Source organism: Hypanus sabinus, chromosome 22 (assembly GCF_030144855.1).
Source record: "Hypanus sabinus isolate sHypSab1 chromosome 22, sHypSab1.hap1, whole genome shotgun sequence".
NCBI classification, from domain to species: Eukaryota; Metazoa; Chordata; class Chondrichthyes; order Myliobatiformes; family Dasyatidae; genus Hypanus; species Hypanus sabinus.
In genome coordinates this window covers 54,477,697-54,484,220 of record NC_082727.1, presented here as the reverse complement: position 1 = coordinate 54,484,220, position 6,524 = coordinate 54,477,697, and positions in this window count along the sequence as shown.

Here is a 6,524-nt window from a genome sequence, read left to right as displayed (position 1 = left end):
CGAAATTGAAACCATATACGCAATGTATGTTTAACTATCGGGTTGTCAATTCGTTTCGGCAATTTAGAAAGAGCAAAAGGGAGAGAAGTCCCTAAAATAGAACCCAAAGCATAAGCTGATACCGATTTAGTTTCTAAACTCACCCAACAAGGGCCAAAAGATCCACCCCCATCTTTCAACCAGCATAACAAATATCTAATATTAGCTGCCCAATAGTAAAATCTGAAATTAGGTAATGCTAACCCGCCTTCCTTTTTTGTCTTCTGTAAATATGTTTTACCTAACCTGGGATTTTTATACTGCCGTATATATGAAGAAATTTTAGAGTCAACATTAGTAAAAAAAGATTTCGGGATAAAAATTGGTATCGCTTGAAAAATATATAAAAACTTAGGTAAAATAACCATCTTAATAGCATTAATCCTGCCTATTAGAGATAGAGACAAAGGTGACCACTTAGTAAACAAACCTTTAATCTGATCAATTAAGGGTAAAAAATTAAATCCAAACAAATCTTTATGGTTCTTTGTGATTTTGATCCCTAAATAAGTAAAAGAGTCATTAACTAATTTAAAGGGTAAATTTCCATAAATTGGGACCCGTTTATTTAATGGAAACAATTCACTTTTATTAAGATTTAACTTATACCCAGAAAACTCACTAAATTGATCCAATAATGATAAAACTGCTGGAATGGATTTCTCCGGGTTAGAAATGAATAGTAATAAATCATCTGCATACAAAGATAACTTATGAATATCTGTCCCACAATTAATACCCAAAATATCCTGTGATTGTCTGATGGCAATTGCCAAAGGTTCTAAGGCAATGTTAAATAGTAATGGACTAAGAGGACATCCCTGTCTAGTGCCCCAAAATAGGCGAAAAAAGGGAGATCTTTGATTATTGGTAACCACTGAGGCTACTGGAGTATGATAAATCAACTTAATCCATGATATAAATATCGGACTAAAATTAAACTTCTCCAACACATTAAATAAGTAAGGCCATTCAACTCTGTCAAATGCTTTCTCCGCATCTAATGAATCACGCATTCTGAAGTATCATGTGAGGGAGTATAAACAATATTCAACAATCTCCTAATGTTAAAAAAAGAATAACGATTTTTAATAAAGCCAGTTTGATCATCTGAAATAATTTTGGGTAATACCTTCTCCAATCTAGATGCCAGTAACTTAGAAAAAATCTTGGAGTCTACATTCAATAAAGATATAGGTCTATAAGAAGCACAATTAGTAGGGTCTTTATCTTTCTTCAATATTAAAGAAATGGAAGCTCTAGAAAAAGATTGTGGCAAATTCCCTAATCTAATGGCCTCCTCAAAAACCTTACCTAACCAAGGGGAAAGAGTAGCGGAAAAAAATTTTAAAAAATTCAACTGTATAACCATCTGGACCCGGTGCTTTCCCAGAATTCATTGAGGAAATAGCCCCTTTAATTTCTACATCCGTAATAGGAGTATCCAATATCAAAAGATCATCAGATGATAACCTTGGAAAATTTAATTTCCCCAGAAAATCAGACATGGTATTATAATCTTGAGGAAATTCAGATTGATACAGGGAGGTATAGAAATCTTGAAATGCCTTATTTATCTCATCATGATTAACTGTCAGATTCCCATTCTGCTGACCAATCTTAGTGATTTGACGTTTAACCAGAGCATTCTTCAATTGACTAGCTAACAGTTTACCAGATTTATCACTATGTATATAAAAATCAGATTTAGTTTTCATTAATTGATTTTCAATCGAGGATGTAAGTAATAAACTATGTTCCATTTGAAGTTCAACCCTTTGTTTGTAAAGCTCCTTACTAGGAGCAATCGAATATTTCTTATCAATCTCTTTAATTTTATCAACCAATAAAAGAGTTTCCATCTTGATACGTTTCCTCAAACCAACAGAATAAGAAATAATCTGTCCACGTATATAAGCTTTAAAAGTGTCCCAAAGTGTTCCACAGGAAATATCATCTGTAGAATTAGTTGAGAAGAAGAAGTCGATCTGCTCCTCCATAAATTTAATAAAGTCAGAGTCTTGCAACAAGGTAGAGTCAAATCGCCATTGTCTAGCATTAAAAGCTGTATCCGTAAATTTCATAGAAAGTAATAACGGAGCATGATCAGAGATAGCTATAATATCATAGTTACAACCGACTACCAATGGAATAAAACAAGAGTCTACAAAAAAATAATCAATTCTTGAATAAGAGTGATGAACATGTGAGAAAAAAGAAAACTCTTTGTCATTAGAATGCCGAAATCTCCAAACATCAAAAACTCCATTGTCAGTCAAAAAAGAGTTAATACAAGTGGCCGACTTATTAGGTAAAGTCTGAATAGATAAAGGTTTATCCATCAGAGGATTTAAACAACAATTAAAGTCACCACCCATTATTAACTTATATTCGTTTAGATTGGGTAAAGAAGTAAATAAAGTCTTAAAAAAGTCAGGACAATCCACATTTGGAGCATAAACATTAACCAAAGCAACCTTTTTATTACAAAGTAAACCCGTAATTAACAAAAATCTGCCATTCGGATCCGAAAAAATATCATGTTGAACAAATGAAATAGAAGAGTCAATAAAAATTGAAACTCCTTTTACTTTAGCATTCGAATTTGCATGATACTGTTGACCCCGCCAAAATCTAAAAAAACGAAATTTGTCCTCCCTCCTCACATGAGTTTCTTGTACAAAAATGATATGAGCATTAAGTCTTTGGAATACTTTGCTGCCGCTGCTAAGAGTCTGTACATTCTCCCTGTGACTGCACGGATTTCCTTTCACATTCCAAAGACGTACAATTTAGTGGGTTAATTGGTCACCTGGGTATATTTGGGTAGCACAGGTTTGTTGAGCCTGTAGGGCCTGTTACCGTGCTGTATTTCGAAATAAAACAATTAATTTGGTCTCATTCTATCAGAGATACTCTGCTCTCTGCAAATGAAAACAAAGTATTTCCTCATTCTGACTAAAGGTTTGAAACCTGAACCAATAACTTTATTTCTCACAAATGCTACCTCACCTCATCTGAGTATTTACAACATGTTTTTATTTTGATTTTCCAGCATCTGCACTTTTTCTGAAGATTTTAATCAATAGGCAACAGTGGATACTATTTCACTGGCTCTGGAACGTCTGGGCAATAGAGGTGCGTGCATCACCACGCTCTTCATTGACTACAGCTCGGCATTCATGTTTAAGGACTCTATAATTCATGTTCCTAGTATTATTTGTATATTTATTATGAGGTTGTTTTTGTATTACACAGCTTGTTTGCCAGTCTTTGCCTATTTTCATTGAGTCTTTTTTAGTTCTTGGTTCTATGGTGGATGCCTGCTAGAAAATGAATCTCAAGGTAGAATATTGAGACAAAAGTAATTTAATAATAAATTTACTTTGAATTTTGAATATATTTACTGCTGTAATATGTAACTAATGGTAGAACATTTGTGGACATTATAGGTGCCTGAGACAATTCTAGATGAACAAAAAATGAATGGCATTCTAGTATTACCATGCATTTGTGTCAATTCAATAAGAATGTTGGAAAAGCTAGGTACAAGCCATACTTGGCACAGATTTTGAAGGAATTAGTAATCCATATATTTGCATAAACACAGGTCACAACCATACGATCACTGATGGGGTGTTTGCAAGCTACCGAAGACAGTATTCCATGGGCATGGGATATGCTGCCAAGGCCTAGCTTTACATATGGACTGCTTTACTTTGCAGGTATAACCTTGGGTGTAGAGGGTCCGCTTAGACAAGTAGAGGTGAGTTTGTGAGGCAGAGTGGATTTGGGAGTAGGCATTGACTCAAGTGTATATATATAATTAGTTTAAAATGAGACAGATTCTTAGCAGTTAGCATGAGAATCATTCATGTCTTGACATTCTCACTTTCTGTTGCATTCATGCAATTAATGTATTTTCTGTCGTACTGTTCTTAAAAAGATGAAACAATGATTGTTGCCAAGATAACATTATTTCAAGAAATGTTGGCATTATCAGGAACTAATTAGGAGAACAAGAGGCCTGTATGTTGGCACAATTTAGTGCTGCTTCCTTTCGACTCCATGGGCTTGGATTCCATCCTGCATGAAATTTGCATGTTTCCTCCATGACTAATTTCCACTTGTGGTAGGTACATTAGTTACTGTAAATTAATAGCAAAAATAAAATTGAGGGAGAGTCGATGGGCACATGTCAAAGTAAGTTGTAGGGGTGCAGGGAAATAAGAGCTCATGAGACCCGTATGACAACTTCACTGAGAGCTGATATGGACCTGATAATTTCTTCCATGTTGGTGTAAGGTAAAGCATAGAAAGAGGCCTTTTGTTCCACTGAGTCTGTGATGGTCCACAATACCCTGTCCAATATAGGGCACCTCACTATAGGGAGGTTACACTGTATCAACCAACTCTTGAAAGATGGGCTTACTTCCCTGTCTAGTCTCTCCAGCTATTCCGGGCAGTTCACTCATCTTTGGTCCCCATCAGACACTCACCTGTGGTTTCAGTGTCTGCACGTGACACTGGCCGCATCCCGATACAATGCTTCAACAGATGAGGGTACCTGGTGGCCACCTATCCTGGTGAGGCAGGGATATGTCTGTCTTAGCACGCAAAGTTTGATGCAGTGGACTGGGCAGATAAGATCTACAATGAGATCCAATTTCGAGGAAGGTGGTTCTGCAATGCTCCATGGAGAACAAAGGGCACGATGAGGCACAGATGCCATGGTCATCCACTGCAACCAAGGAAGACCCCAGTTGTGATGCTTGCTTGTATCACTGGACTAGGACCCCCAACCTCAAGAGTGTGGAACTGCCCCAGTGCAATAGCTTTTCCACTTTAAAAACTCTCCTGCACAGGTTTCAGGCACAATGGACAACAACCACCATTCTTAATGATACACATTTAAATTTGGACAAATAGTTCTCAACATACATTTAAAACTCAGGGGATTTCTGATTTTAAAAGAATCTGAATTCCAGAAGTTTAAAAACTACAATGGATTTCAATTAACAGGCCCAATTTTTACAAAAATGAGTTGCAGATGAAGGAGTCATCAGTCGCAAAAACCGATAGCTGAGGAATGAATTCTAGTTCTTCTTTCTGTCACCTCATCTTTGTCAATACTAACAATCCCAACACTTTCTAACATTTATACTGTTTTGCTGTAGTTAATATTATTTGCATGTAATGCTTTTCAGACACCTTTGCTGGGACAAAGTAATCTGGACAAATTGTCTAAAAGCTTCTGGAGATAATCCAGACATACAAAATTAATGGTGCGAGGGTTGACTCTCTGAATACACAAAGATCACGACTATTAATTGATCTTACCTGTGACCATGTCTGATGTACTAAGTCTCATGAAACGTCTCTTGATCTCTATCAAGATGAAACAAATAACTTAGCAGTAGTTGCTGGTTTGATGTAGGCCAATGAACATAATCCCATTGCTTTATGTTTACCTGATGCATGAGAACACCTTATGGTCACTTCACTTTTCAAACCAATCTCTTAGCAGCCTGTAACACACAAAAAACGCTGGTGGAACACAGCAGGCCAGGCAGCATCTATAGGAAGAAGTAGTCGACGTTTCAGACTGACGAAGGGTCTTAGCCCGAAACGTCGACTGTACTTCTTCCTATAGATGCTGCCTGGCCTGCTTCATTCCACCAGCATCTTGTGTGTGTTGCTTGAATTTCCAGCATCTGCAGATTTCCTTGTCTTAGCTGCCTGTGCTATGTAGACAGTACTATTCATTAGCAAAGGTGTCCTTTTAACTTCAGACAGGTTACTGCTTGCAATTTACATTAAGAACTTAAGAGTGGCTCTTGTTTACAATATGAAGCTGAACAAGGAATATTGGTTTATGACATTAACCTATTAACAACTCTGACCCTTTCTCAGCTATGCTAGAAAGCTGAGGTTAGCAATAAGCCTCTTGGACCGTGGAAAGTGAACATCCATCAGAGTCTGTGCTGACCATTCCCCACACATCTGCATGCATCTGATATTAATTCCACATTTTTTTCCTCCCAGTGTTCTCATCAGCTATATACAAGGTGCAATTTACGGTGTCTAATTAATCTACCAACCCATACATCCTTGAGGCGTAGCAGGAAACCAGAGCACGTGGCAGAAACCCATTTGACCGCAGGGTGGATGTGCAAAATTCACCGATTACATCTGGGTCTCTGGTATTGTGAGGCACTAACTTTACAGACACACAATCACTATCAGAGGAGATGGTGGATGCAAGTACTATATTTAGGAGATATTAGATAAGCACTTAAATAGGCAAACCACAGCCAGATACAGTTCTGAGGGTAAAATGTAGATAGGTAGAAAAATAAGCATGGACCTGGTGGGCCAATCCTGCATTGTACAATTCTCTTGTCCTTTCTAATTTTTGAACTACTGCTTTCATAAAAAGTTTAAATGAAAGTAAAATGTACTTTAATATTATATGGAAATCCACT